Raw genomic sequence first — 15,096 nt, forward strand, 5'->3', positions numbered from 1 at the left:
AGAAAAACCACCCAGTCAAGCCCAACCCTAGTGGTCAACCTTCAAACTTACAAACTCGATATTTTTGTTTTAAGCCACTGTGTTTTGAGGTTGTTTGCAAGAATTTTTTTTTCTTTTTTTGGTAGAAATAGGTAACTGATACAGTGAGATAACACAGCATTCAAGTGTCGTCCCATAAACTTGAAGGAAGGTGATAGGATAATGAAGGAAATTCAGAGCTTCCTAGTCACCTTCTACAGAGGAGGGGTGGAAGGATTAGAATACATATATTCAATTGTGTGTGTGTGTGCACAAAAACATACATAAAAATATAAAAATGTTGGTCAGAAGTAGTACAAGGTGGTTGGAAATTCCACAGTGACATTTTAAAAATGAGAACTTCACCTTAATTTTTTCAGCATAAAAGTTTAGCCAAACAACGTCACAGATATGACACTCATAATAAAAAAAATGCATAACCTCAATCTATGCATGAGAAAATGTCAGAGTAATCCAAATTGTGGAACATTCTAGTTAAAACAACAACAACAACAAACTGGCCGGTACCTAGAAGTGTTAAGGTCATGAAAGACAAAACAACAACAACAACAAACTGGCCGGTACCTAGAAGTGTTAAGGTCATGAAAGACAAAACAACAACAACAACAAACTGGCCGGTACCTAGAAGTGTTAAGGTCATGAAAGACAAAACAACAACAACAACAAACTGGCCGGTACCTAGAAGTGTTAAGGTCATGAAAGACAAAACAACAACAACAAACTGGCCGGTACCTAGAAGTGTTAAGGTCATGAAAGACAAAACAACAACAACAACAAAAAATTGAGGTACTTTACAAGATTGGAGGAAATAAAGGAGACATGACCATTAAATGAAATGTGGAGTCCGTGGATTCCAGAACAGAAAAAGGACATTAGTGGAAAAATTAGTAAATTTTGAATAAGATCCGTAGATTAGTTAATAGTAAAAAGTAGTAAATCAATGTTAATGTTTTAGGTTTCAATAATTGTTCTATATAAATAAGTTCTCAACATTTGTGGAAGCTGGGTGAAGGATTATATGGGAACTCTGTGTACTATTTTTGTAACTTTTTTCTAAGTCTAAAATTATTTCAAGATAAAAATCTTTTTAAATAAGAAAGTTAGGCCAAGGGTAATGTGATCACATATATATATATATATATATATATATTTTTTTTTTTTTTTTAAAGAGGGAAGAGTATATAAAAAACTGTTAACAGCAGCAAATAATGTGTTGACATGCCAGGTACTATTCTAGATATTGGTGGTATGGTAATCAACAAGACAGAAAAATCACCAGACTCTCTTGTAAATAGAAATATACAGGATAATTTCAGCTGGCGCTAAATACTATGTAGAAAATAAAACAGGCTAAAAGTAGAAACGGATTGGGTGAGCTACTTCAGATTAGGTAGCCAGGAAAACTCTTTTCTGGAAGTGTTATTTGAATGAGATCTGACTGACCCAAAAAACCAACTTTGTGAAGATATGGAAGGGGCATTCTAGACATGGAAAAGCAAAGCAAAGGCCCTGGGGCAGAAGCAAATATGAAGAATGCCAGGAAGAGAAAGGCTAGACTAGCCAGGGTGGAACGTGACCAGGTCAGACTAGAGCATAGACATCATCCATAGTAGGTAGGCGCAGGTAAAGAGTTTGTGTTTTATGTAAAAAATGAAACCACTGGAAGGTTTTAAGAGGGGTTGGACATGTGACTGACATTCTTAAAAATGTTGTTTCATTTTTTGTGGAAAATGACCAACAGGTAGACAAGAATGGAAAGAGGGAAGCCTGTTGGAGGCAACGTCAACAGTCTAGAGAAGGAGGTTGGTGGCTTGATTAGGGTGGTCACTGAAAGTGGAAAGCAGTGAATGATTCCAGATAGATTGTATTGAAGGTGGAGCTGACTAAATTTTGCAGATGAATTGAATGTGGGAGGTGAGAGAAGGCAAGGAATCTAGGATTCCTTGTTTTCTTGTGCAACTTGGAGGGATTCTGGTGCCAATTACCTTGGAAGAGTGATGGAGGAACAGTATTCTTGGGGGAAAAAAATCAAGAATTCTGTTCTGGATACATTAGAGACATTAGACCTTCATTATTTCAGGGTGTGTGTGTGTGTGTGTGTGTGTGTGTGTGTGTGAGTGTATTTATATTTTTCAGGAACTTACATTTTGGAAAAATAATGAAGTTTAGGAACATTCAAAATATGTTAGACCAACCAGGTGCCCCAATGATTCAAAATAAAGACAGGGAGCGTATCTCACCTGGAAAAGTTACTGAGCTGAGACTAATATATAGGACAGATGGCTCCATCCTTAAAACAAGCGGTTATAGAAGTCACAAAGAAAAGTGATGTATTAAATTTGTTCCTTAGCGTGAACAATGGTGGGCATCCATGGGTGAACCATTTTACAATTGTCATCACCCGTGTAAATACGACATCTTTCATGCGGAAAATAAATGAAACCGTGCGCATGTCCTTCAGGTTTAAGAAAGGAAACTCTGACCAAATGTGCACGTAGTTAGAGATATCATAGTGATTTCTTTTTCTTTTCTTTTCTTAAAGGAACAGTGCACAGGGCACCTGGGGACTATAGGAGGGTAACTATTGGAGGGACTACGGTATTGCGGCCAAGGGCGTAGACTGTTGAGCCCAAAAACCTGCCACTCCGCCACTCACTGGTGGTATAGCTTGCAAGTTCTGTAACTTCCCTGTGCCTTAGTTATATCATCTGTAAAATAGGGGGATGATATACAGTAGACCCTGTAGTGCCTGCCCCTTCCCTTCCCCAGATTCCCCTTCTCAGCTGCTGGAGTGTTACCAGAAGATGGCATTCACCTATTAGCCCTCTTTGGGCATTGCCATGGCTGAGGAAAACGGTCTCTCCTAAGGTCACACCCCCTTCCACGTGCAGCCCACATCCAATGACTGAGCAAAAAAGAGTATAAAGGCCTGAACCTTCACCCCAATTCAGGGCAGCTGGAAGAGCCTTCCCAGCTCCAGAGCTCCATGTGGGGTTGACTGAAGGCTTCACTGGGCTTCAACCTCAACATCTCACCCTGCGCAATCCTGCTTCCTTCTCCTCCCTTCCCCAAGAGTGGATCCCAAGACCCCTCTCTGAGAAACATTTTGCAATTCTCATCACCCTCACAGAGTCTGCTTCCTAGAGAGCCCAGCCTGTGAGGTAAGAGTACCCTCCTCCTCTTAGGGGGATCCTTAGGAATAAATAAGTCACTATAATAAGGCACTTAAAAGAGCGTGTGCACACAGTAAGTGGAATATAAGCGTTAGATATTGTTATGGAAGTGTTTTCTTATGAGATTATCAATGCCTACAAAACTACAAATAGTTTTCCCCTTTAGCCATAAAAGGTTCATTACAGTGGTTTGAGTTAATTCTCCATAATTGTGTTACATACGAATAAAGTTAACTTGCTTGTTTTAGATGATGAGAGGGAAGAAATGTATTTCTGGCCTATTTGTTGCTACTGAGATCCCCTCATTGTTGATTGTCAGGGGGCATCTCTGTTTTCAAACTGACTATAAACACTTTCTCATTTATACACTGGGTTTTTTTTTTAATGGAGAAAAGGTAGATGTGAATTATATTTTTATTAGGCTGTGATTACATACATCTCCTTGATAGAGACTTCTTCATGCCAGGAATTGGCATTTGCAGGGTCTTCTGAGATGAGGGTCTCATCCTCTGAGATGAGAGGGAACAAATGTCTTGAGCTTAGCCCATTCTGTTCAGACAGAACAGTTGTGATAACCAGGGAGAGGGATGGATATTAAGCTCATTTTGTCACTGCATTTTTTTTTTCCTGGTTCATAAGTACTTGATCCTTATGGACTAAAATAGAGATGGAACTTTTCCCATAAAACTGAAGGTTCTAAAACAAGAATAACCAAAGAGCTTCTGTACTTGAAAGCAGTGAATACAAGATCACATATAGCTAAATTTGAAAAACAAATGTTAACCCAAAAATCAGATTATACATTAGATTAAACCACAGTCTAACACATCAGGAGAAAGAAAGAACTGACAAATGCAAGCTGTATGAAAAGTAGAGGCTATGGTGGGTAAGAATTTATCTTTGCTTTACCCATAATTCTTCAAAGAGCATTAGTTGTATAATTTGGTTAAAGCCATGTGTACAACGTATAGAAGAGGTCACTGTATTCTTCTTCCAATTAGAAAGCCAGAAAGTTTGTGATTCCATTTCCCCATATGAGTCTAATATTATTCCCTGATACAAAGCTTCCAGCCTGTGAAGAGTTTGGGAAATAATCACCAAAAGAAGTAATCCTCCCGTCCTGTTCAATGGGAGTCCTGAGTTGTTTGCTTCTTATCTACCTGTGTTCATCTGAAGGCCTTTGGCTTGCATGAGACTCCACGCCATTACCCATGGCAGTCGGGGTACACGTCTTCGCTCCAGTGGGCTCCTCGTTTCTCGGCCACAAGTTGAATAAATTGGGAGTGGCTGGCATAAAGCTTGAGTTTATCATTATTGTCCACCCATCCCCCTTTCTTGGCATCGTCGCCAGCTTCCAGAAGAAGATGATCCATTTCCTCCCCTGTTTCATCACGGTAGTTCACAGCCTCTGTCCCCATCCACATGTTATCGTGTTCCAGGGATCATCCACATAGCCTTTATAGACCACAAAGTGTTCCTGGCTGAATAGTTTGTGCAATTGTTTCTTCGACTCCTGTGTTTCTGCTCTGGATCTCTGTAAGGAGTTCATGGCTCCCTCACCAAATTCTCTCTTCATTGTGGTACTAATCTCCTCTCCCGGATCCACCATCCCCCCCTGGGATGGCCCATGCCCCACAGTCCTTCCTTTTGATGGCTACAAATTGCAGGATGTTTCTCCCAGAAACAGGGTGGGTAACTGTACTTCCCTTGCTATCCTTTTTCCACCCAGTTAAGATGGGATCTGCAGCATGATTGGGGCCCCAACGCCCCAAAAGCCCTCAGCCAACCAGCCCTGGCTGAACTGCAGGATTTCTAGGTCTACCATTTTCAACCTCATACCAACCATTTCTGGCTCCTTCTCTCAACATGCCCATCCTTTTCATTAAATTTAAAAGAGAAGTTTCTTCCACCCAAAAGAGGGTCTGCCCACCTGGGTCCGGCCAAGACTGAGCCAGAAGTGTACTCGACAGCCTTGTATTCCGGCCACTCAACCAGCCAGCTCACTTTCCCGTTGGGGACCTGGCTTTGCCCCACTTTAGAGCCAGGGTAAGACGATGTCCTGGCCTTCTTGTGGGGCGTCTCAGCAGGGCCGTTTGAAACGGACATGAAGTTTGGAGGAAACCCATGTGAGGAAAATGGGCTCTAGCCGGCTGAGATGTTAGGGCAGCTGCTGGGCCTGACTGCCACAGAGGCCAAGGCCACAGAGAGAGACACGGTCGCTAAAGCCTTTGCCAGGCCATTTTTGGCTGCGTTGGGTGAATGCCAGCCATTCACCACCCAGTAGGCTGTAAGGATTTCCATTGCTCTCAGGTGGGGCGCTTCCAGTCGCAAGGGCGGGGCTCCCGACCTTGCCAGTAGGGGGCCAACGGCACAGCTGAGCAGCAGAGGATGAGCGCCTCACCACAAACCCCGCCCAGCGCCCCCTTGGGGCCGTTGCTGCGTTTGTACTTCGCTACATTGAAAGATTTCAACGTCTGGAAGGGATTCTAAAGGGTTGAGAACATTGTTCAAACACCACCAACAAAATCAGCACACAACGAAAGTGCTTTCTTGCTTAGCAGGGTGTTAGTCTTCTGGGTAGACTTAGTTCACTAGTCTAGGACCAGTATCTGTTTGGGAGAAGGCAGAAAGAATGTGTTGGAGGCTCTGGGGGACAAAAGGCTCCTTATTTGGGATGCTCAAAAGCCTGGTGAGGGTGCCCTTGAAGGAGAAAGCTCACTTGGTGCACCCTGCATGGTCCTGGTGAGAAATCCATGAGGTGTGCACACATGGTATGGGGGATGGTTCCAAATCTCAGGCCCATCATTTTACCAGCTGAATGGCTTAGGCAGGTTGCACAAGCTTTATATTCAAAGGAGTAATGGCTACCGCATACCAGGAGCTGTCAAGCACAGAAGATTGTACTGAGGTCTGGACCATATGGCCTCTGCTCTTAAAGGATTCTAGTTGAGGAGGCAGCACATACATTTAAAAATAGAAGTAGGGACTTCCCTGGTGGCGCAGTGGTTAAGAATCCACCTCCCAAGGCAGGCGACACAGGTTCGAGCCCTGGTCCGGGAAGATTCCACATGCCGCAGAGCAACTAAGCCCATGTGTCGCAACTACTGAGCCCGCGTGTTGCAACTACTGAAGCCTGCGTGCCTAGAGCCCGTGCTCCTCAACAAGAGAAGCCACCGCAATGAGAAGCCCGCGCACCGCAACAAAGAGTAGCTCCTGCTTGCCAGAACTAGAGAAAGCCCACGTGCAGCAATGAAGACCCAATGCAGCCAAAAATAAAAAAAAAAAAAAAATAGGAGTAACATGGGAAGGGCAGTGCACAGTAATCCTTAAGAGTTGAACACAATCAGGTTCAAATCCCAGCTTTCCCTCCTTAACTGGGATCTTCTTGGGCAAAGTTACTTAAGTTACAAAAGCTCACTTCAGTTTCCTCAAGTGTAAGATGGAAATAGAAATATCTACCTCATAGAATTCTGGTGACAATTAAGTAGGATGTCACACGTAAAGCTGTACATAACTCGTCCATCATACATATTCAGAAATGCTAGTTGTCATTACTATAGTTATCATTAACTTTTTGACCCTGCACCTTGCAAACTGTAGATTAGAACAGGACAGTTGAAATGATCATGGGAATTGAGTGGCTCACATACAAGATCAGAGTTAAATAAGCTACGATTCACTGTCTGGAAAAATTCAGGCTGAAAAACAACAGCGTCTAGGTCCTGAAATGATATGTGAAGCAGCGGTACAGGCTAAGTTATTATATCTAAGAAAACAAACCCTAGGGAAAGGTCTCTGAACATTTGAAACAGATAGTTTTAGGACAAATGGAGTACTATATACTCTAATTTAAACCCAAAGGATATTTAACATTTCCCAAAATTTGTTCCATGTTACACCACTCCTATGAGAAAGATGTTCAAGGAATAAATGATTTGATGGTCAAATATGTTTGGGAAATTCTACATATTTTATCACCCTCCTTTAAGAGTTTAGGATTCATAGAATGTTTTAAAGATCCTGTGAATTCCAGTAGAAACAAAGCAACCCAACAGTTTAATTCTGTTTCATCCAGTATTTTCCAAACCACCTGACTAGAGAATGCAATCGCTGGTATTATTTTAAGAACACACGTCCTCAAGTTTAGAAGAGTTTCAAAATACATATGTGTGCTTGGGGGTAGATCTCTCATCCTTTCAAGTTATCATCATCATCATCACTATTGGAAGACAGCTACTGAATACTCACTCATCACCCTCATAAACTGAGTGAGCTACGCTTCCGAAAGGCTTGAAACCCAGAAACAGCTGGGACTATAGAGAACACAATGGTAGAAGAGAATTGAAAGCAGACACATATGAGACCTGGTCATCATTAACCATTGTCATCATTGTTGAGAATTTGCTGTGTGCAAAGTACCACTAGAAAAGAAACATGATCATTAAGGGGCATGGTCCCAGCTCTGAAACTCATGTCTTCTTATGGCTTCATTTTTTCAATCATGGAATTCCTATTCTTCTGAGCCTCCCAGAAATGTATTAGGAAAACCACTGATATGAAAATTTAAATATTTTGGGAGAAGACACTTGTAAATTCCTCATATTATTATTTCCAGGTATCATAATCTAACTCACAAGAAACGAAAGAAGCAGAAGTATTGGGTCTGGTTCTAGCTTCCCCATCATAGGCTGTGTAGCTCTGCATCCGACCTTGGCTTCCTTGGGTCCTGATTCTTCATATAAAAGGAATCAGATGGCCTCTGTTATCTACAAAAGTCCTTCTGGCTTTAAAATTGTATGATTCCAGGATGTATGAAAATCTCATCATTGGAAGGCCAAGGTCAAATGCTATGAAGCAAAAAGACCAGATGTTCAAATATAAACAACCAGATGCCAGGGGGCAGTGACACTTGAGGAAGGCAAGGGAGCAAGGAAGGCATGGTGTGTCAAGTAAATTCAGAATTAGACTGGACCAAGTAAGAGTTGATGGAGCACCTGGTAAGGAACATCAAAACCAGTAATGAGGGGTTTGTTTTGCTTTTAGCATCATCAAAGGGAAGAAGACTTAAATCAGACCATTTGATGATCACAGTGCAAAAGGTGCCCTAAGGGAAGAAAATGAAATACTATAATAGAGACCAAAAGAATTATTTGTTGGGAAACCACTGGGGAGATTCTCTTTCCTAAATTGTCTTCTGAGGCAGAAAAACAAACAGAGCTAGACAGAGAGAATGTTCTGGTCCCATCCACGAGAAAGCCCTAAAGGAACTCTAAGCACAATCAGAGAACAAACCTTTGACCTGTCACTTTGAACTATTCCTGGACTAGAGATTGCATGTGTGATTCCCATTTTATCAAGAATATTATGGGGACGGGGAAGACCAGGGTGATTACAGGGCCCTAGCAGTGCAAGAATCCCTGATCATCCTTCCAACCTCCCTTTGGGAAGCAGAAACAAGTGGTACCAAGGCAACTGGATTATCATGAATTACCCACCTCTTCCCAAAGTGATGCTAAGGCTCAACTTCTGAAAGAAATCTGGAAGGAAGGCAGAGAAAAGGGTTTCTCCTCTCTTTAAAGTGATGATACTCATAAGAAATAACAACAATAAAATAACTATCATTTACTAAGTGCTTTCTATGTACCAGTCTGTGGCTTACAGGTTCGCCCAGGTTTGACTGCCCAGTTTTGAATCCTGGTTCAGCCTCTTCTTGGCTTGTTGATCTTGGGAAAGTTTCTGAACTCCTTTGGACGTTAGTTTTCTCATCTAGGAATAATAATGGAATCTATGTTAAAGGGTCAATGTGATATAATTCATTTAAAGAGCTTGGAATAATGCCTGACCCATAGTAAAACCTCAACAAATAGTACCTATTACAATGATTATTATTAATTACTTTACATTTATTATCTTACCTAATTCTCAAACAACCCTATGAGTTAGGCACATATACTAATAAGATCACCAGTTAACAGACTGAGGACATGGCAGTTCACAGAAGTTAAATAACTTGCCTAAAGTCACACAGCTAGTTACTGGTATATGTTTCAGAATTGGAAAAGCTTGACAATAATAAACTTGTATTTCACTGATAGTATAAATGCATGTTGGATTTGACTTTATATGGCAAAATGTCACCACTTTATTATACCTATTAAAAAAGTTAAGTTATATTAAATGGTTCTGCTAGGTTCACTCGGTATAAGAGGAAGAGATTGGCGAGAGACAATGAAACCATTAGCAACCTATTGTAGTGACACAATTGTAAAGAGAAAATGCCCTGAATCATGGGCCAGTTCAGACTAGAAAAACAAGTGAGAGGTACCCTGACGTGGAAGGGGGAGGCCTGAAGAGAAGGAAGAGTCAAAGACCACCCATTTTAATCTTAAAGGGCCCAAAGGATGGTGGCAACAGGTAGAAACAGGGAAGTCAGGAGGACAGTTGGCAATGCGGAGTTCGCTTTTAGATGGACAGAGCATGGGGTGATGGCTGGGAATTCGAGATTCTGCCACTGACATCTCTGTGCTTTAGTTTCCTCTCCTACGAAATGAGAAGTTGATCTAGAATTAATCCTTTGGATTCCTTCCAGCTTCCTAGAGGATGCATGTAAATGAAATAGAGGAAGTGGAAGAAAGATATTGGGGCTTAAAAAGTCAGTGAGTGCTCAGGGTATTGGGTCATTAGTCTGGCTTTGATGTAAAAGAGGACAATGGGACAATGATTGACATTTTTAAGATTAAAGAAAACTGTGCCTTTTAAGAAATTACTTAGGTGGGATAATTAATACAGTCTTATCTAGAATGGAGGCTGTCTCCAAATTAACCCAAGAAATCTAAACTAAAATGTATAAGAATCAAAGTCAAGTAGGCTTTATTTGTCAGAGAGATAAACTTCAGTTTGCGTGGTGTGATGTGAAGGTGTTACGAAAGTCCAGCTGCCCCCAAAATATCTTTCTGATCCTCTTAAAATGTTGCCTGGATTTCCACCATTAAAATAAATCCCTTTGAATGTGGTTTGTCTTGTAAAATGCACATTTATTTCACATTCAGCTGTTGTCATGCTTTCTGGTGAATTAGTGAAGCAGGCTGACAACTGGCTAAGGACAACCAACCGAGGAGACAAAGCTTTGGAGGAGGAGGTGGAAGGGATCCTTTCGATATGTGTGGCATTGCTCACATCAGTCAGTTCAACGATGTGTGGGCTCCTATCGTGCCCAGGTCCTGAGCTGCGTTCCAGAGGTGAAAAGGTTAGTAGATTGTGGTTCATTGCCTCAAGATTCTTACAGTCCAGAGAGTGGGCTGCATGAAGGTCACGGAGCTGGGGAGTTTTGAAAAGCGGGACCAGAGACTCAGAAAGGAAAGGTGGAAGGACAAAGAAGATTCTCTACCATCACAGTCTCATTGAAGGATTGGACACTTGATTCAAGGAAGGCTTTTTCTTGATCTCAGTGAGTTCCCCTAAGGAACCACCAGAATTTAAACTGGCGGGTTTGATACTCCATTGGCTGCAGAATGACAGATCATTCCAACTCCTTTAATTCGATGATTTTTTTGGTCCTTTGAAATTTAAATTAGTAAAATTTGACTATATCAGAACTTGTCAGCTATATTGTTGACTATGAAACACACGTCCATTGCTATTTTTCATGTCCCTCTCCTCTTGTGGAACTTCACATATGCAGGACTGACCGCACAGTGGGATTGCTGAGGCTGGTGGAAATGTAGAGGAATGGGAGCTAGAAGGATAACTGAGCACTTCTTTAAACAGCAGACCAGAGGAGCACCACAGTCTCATAGATGGCATTCAACAAGCACCCTGAGACATAACTTCTAGTAATGGAGAGGATATTCAACTACGGCTTAAAAGATTTGGGGGACCAGTTCTGGCTCTGGTGTTTGCGAGCTGAATAACTCTAGGAAAGCGTTACAATACTCACCTATATTTATTGAAGACAGACTATATGACAGGTACTGTGCTATGTGTTTTACTTGTAAAAACATTTAATTCTTACAACAACCCACTGAGGTAGGTTCTATCATGTTTCCTGTTTTATACGTGAGGAAACTTAAACACAGATAACTTCAAGATCATATCACCTAACATTTGTCAAAGCAGGGACTTGAATACAGGTAGTCAAACTCTAACGCCCGTGGTTAACTACTATGATACTCTAGTTACCTAAGTCTTTGAGGCCTCAGTTCCCTTAAAAATGGACATGTTGGGTCAGACAATGTCTAGATTTCTTTCTGGCTTTAAAATGTTATGATTCCAATTATATGAATTATACCTGTACTTAATATACTTAGGGTTAATCTCTGTTTCTGAGTGGTCTGTCTTAGAGAACTGAGCTCCAAAGACAAATTTCTGAAATCTGGTCTTATCTCCTAGCCATCTCTTGTGTTTCATTAGAGTTGGACCATATTATTCGCTGCTCCACCAAGAATGTCCTTCCTCAATCTCCATCTACTGAAATTCTATCCAGCCTTCAAAAACCAACTGAAATGCCACCTCTTTCAAGTAGCCATTCTCAGTCTTTGGAGATTTAGACTGGAGGTGTATTAGACTGTTGGGGGTTGGGATCTAGAAAAAATATCTGTGTTAATGAAAGGAAAAGATGTAGGATAAGGAGAAGAAAGGGTGGAGGGAAACACTTGGAGATGAGGAAGGTTAAGAGGACCATCAGTAGTGTCGTTGGTGACCCACACCAGCAAACCCTTTCCTGAGATGCACAATCATGAAGCCACCAAAGTGCTATTCAATGATGCCTAGCTACTAGGTGTGAGGTGAGGATTAAAATGAGATAACATAGGTGAAATAGTGTCTAGAGAGGCAACAGTGTGATAGTTCCGAATTCCGTTACTTGCATAGGAACTTGCTCATCTCCTTCATGCTGAAGAAGGCTGCCCTCCTGCCCAGGAAGGAGTAGGACAAGCAGAGGTGGGACGGGACTCAGTGGGGAAAAAAGAGGTCAGGAGGAGGTATATGGGAACACAAGGAGAAAAATGAGAGCCAGAGATAGAGAAGTAAGAGAGAAAAAGTAAACATACAGGAGTCATGGGAGAGAAGAGGATGGAAGAAGAAGTGGAAGCAAAAGGGCAAAGAGAAAAAGAAAGAGGAAGGGAGTTCTGGGGTTTGGAAAGAAAAGGTTTGTGCTGCCCTGGCAAAACCCAACCCCCAGAGGAAGAGTCCTGGAGGTAAGCAAGTGAAGCACCCAAGTCCAGAGCGCTCTCAGATTCCTTCTCGTTTCTCTGTTCTCATCTGTTATTGGAGGGGTTCTAACCCCTGCCCTCTGCTGCTTTCTACCACTGGGTGGTCCTGGAAGGTGAGAGGAAGGAAGGAGCCAGGGGATTCCTTCCACTCTCTCTGCTTTGGGAGGCATCTCCAGCAGTAGTTGCACTTCCTTCATGGCTCCAGCTCCCACTGGACAAGGCTTCATGGTTCTGGCAGCCTCCTCCCTTTGCCCCTCCAGCCCTAGGGGAGGAGATGTACCCAGCAGTTGCTAATCTCAGGGTTGCCTCACTTTCTCCTGGTTGTAATTCTAGTTCTTTCAACAGCTTTGTAACTAATGCACTGCATTAAATTATCACTATTGAAGTACCTGGAAAAGAAAACTTTACTTTCAGTTGTATTCACGCTTGGAGTTCAAAGACGGCTGTCTCAGGGAAAGCCATGCATTTCGTGAGAGAAAGAAATCCAGCCAACCCAAGAGTTACGAAGGGTCAGGGGCCAATTCTCCAGTGTTTGATTAGAGAGTGATGAATCCACAGGGGCTGCCAGAGTTGAGGAACTCTAGCCAGGGAATTATCTGTAAAATGACTGGGTTTGTGGCCATTCGTGTCCATTCCTTCATGACTTACTGTACTCACTTTGATCACCTTGAGCCTCCGTATAAGGAACATCTCAGTTTTATTCCTCCAAGGGTTATTAAGTGCCCATGAGGAGTATAGAGGGCACGTAGCTAGGTGTGGTGAGGCGGAGACACAGAGACATATTGGGAGGACATTCTCAGTTTTTGGAAGTGTTTGCGTTTTGCAAGATAAGGTTTGTGGACGGTCTATCAAGAGACCCTTTTGATACTCTCGTTTTTGCAGTTCCAGCAGAGCTGCAGACACTCAATTTTATTCTTCAGGCGTTCATCTCTCCCATCCTCAGAGCCCTGTTAAAACCAGGTTCCTGTTCTTAGGAATTCACAGCCTAGTGGGGACACAGAGTTGGGCACACGACTGACCCTCAGGCCAGGCTGATGGCAGCCACAAGGGAGGATTCTGCACAGGGTTCGGGGAGGCTGCACAGAGATGGTGGACAAGTTGAGTCTATTAAAGTTTGACAGGTCGAGGGGGCTACGGGTCTTCTGGCAGAGAACAGAGCAGGATCAAAATCAATTGTGAAAGAACAGGGGCATCTGAGGTGTTGTCTGTAGACAAGGGTTTTGGGGGTGAGGGTTGGTCACTGGAAAAGAGGCTGAAAGGTGGAGGCCCAGCTATGGAAGGCTCTGAGACTAAGGAGTTGGGGTTTGAGGCAACGGGAGTCATCGGAGGATCTTGAGCATCATGTGGCAAGGTCAATTCTGGGGTGGCAACTTTGAATTCTGCGCGGAGGACGGATTTACACGCAGAGAAGCTGGAGACAGGCGAAGGAACCGAGAGGTCTCAGAGATGGCTCATACATGGGAAGCCTCAGCTTGACCATCACCAAAGGGGCATGTTAACCTCAATTGAGCGGCTTTTCTCTCCACCAAGGGCAAGCGTCCTCCGTGTGTGTGTGTGTGTGTGTGTGTGTGTGTGTGTGTGTGGGCGGGGGAGGGGGAGGGGGGAGGGGAAGGGGTGGGTGGGGGGTTCCTTCTACGGCTGGAAGATACGAGGACTCCAGCCTCCGAAGTTTCGAATTTCTCCTTGCCAAGGTCGGGCCCCTACAGGTGGGCGCTTTCGAGCCCCGGGCCAACGTGCGGGCCCCGCGCCCGGCTGCCGCCGCGGCTCGTCCCCTCCAGGCCCGGACGCCGCCGCGGGCCGTGCCGGGTAGGGCGCTCCGGGAGCTGCGCGGCGACTGCTCGAGGAGGCCTGGCGGGCGGCGGCGAGAGGCTGTGCCCCAGTTTGTGTCCAATCAGGGAGTGCGGGCTGTGCCCCGAGCCGGGCAGCAATGCGTAAACAAACCCACGGCAACTCCTCCGCCCCCTCGGCGCGCTCGCCCCGCGCCCGCCGCCGCCGCCGCCGCCGCCGCCGCCGCCGGCTCTGCTCGCCTCGCGCCCGCCCGCCGGGCCGCCCCCCCCACCGCCCCGCCCGCGGCCCCGCCCCACCCCCGCCGGCGCGGGCGCCCTCACCTACCGCCCCACGCGCGCGCGCTCGCGCACCACGCGCCCCGCGCGGCCCGCCCGGCTCGTGGCCTCCCGAGAGCAAGGTAAGGGCGATGCGCTGGGACCCGGGCGGTTTTCTCGCCCGGCGTGGCCGGGGGAAGTTTCTGGCGTCGCCGTATTCCGCTGGGCCGGGAGGAGGCCCCCGGCGGCAGGGGAGCCCAGTGAGCGGGAGGGGGCCGCCAGACGCCTGGGGGTCACAAGTTGCCTAACCTGCCATCGGGGCGGGCCGGCGGGCTGCGCGGCGGGGCGGGCGTCGCGCCGAGAGGGGCTGGAAGCGCGGCGGGCGAGGGGAGGGCCCCGAGGAACTTTCTCCTCCCCGGAGGGGCTCCTGCCAGCCCCGGCCGCGGCCCGGCCGCCGGAGCGGCTGGCTCCCCGGCTGGAGGGAGCCCGTGAAACGTGTTTGAAGAAGCTGACGCAGTTTGTGACGCTCGCGGCTTCCTGACGGGGACCGGCAGCGGCAGCGCCTTCTCCGAGGAGGGACGAGCCGAGGCGGCGCTCGGGCCCTTCCCCCCGCCCGGAGCCGCGCGCCCCGGC

General features: G+C 45.2%; 1 protein-coding gene and 1 pseudogene across 3 annotated transcripts in view; one reads left to right on the forward strand and one right to left on the reverse strand.

The window, feature by feature from the left end:
* Positions 1-4,400: 4,400 nt before the first annotated feature.
* On the reverse strand, positions 4,401-5,318 carry LOC309834444 (ADP-ribose pyrophosphatase, mitochondrial-like; annotated as a pseudogene). Its single transcript has one exon. The product of its transcript is annotated as an ADP-ribose pyrophosphatase, mitochondrial-like (transcript).
* Positions 5,319-14,516: 9,198 nt separating this feature from the next.
* PCGF5 (polycomb group ring finger 5) overlaps positions 14,517-15,096 on the forward strand; it is a 114,932-nt gene continuing 114,352 nt past the window's right edge. For both annotated transcript variants that reach the window (XM_082674358.1, XM_082674359.1), the window contains exon 1: positions 14,517-14,606. The gene's annotated coding sequence lies outside the window, so the exon portion shown is untranslated. The remainder of the gene's footprint in view (positions 14,607-15,096) is intronic.

Source organism: Grampus griseus (genome assembly GCF_964374135.1).
Source record: "Grampus griseus genome assembly, chromosome: 16".
Lineage (NCBI taxonomy): Eukaryota > Metazoa > Chordata > Mammalia > Artiodactyla > Delphinidae > Grampus > Grampus griseus.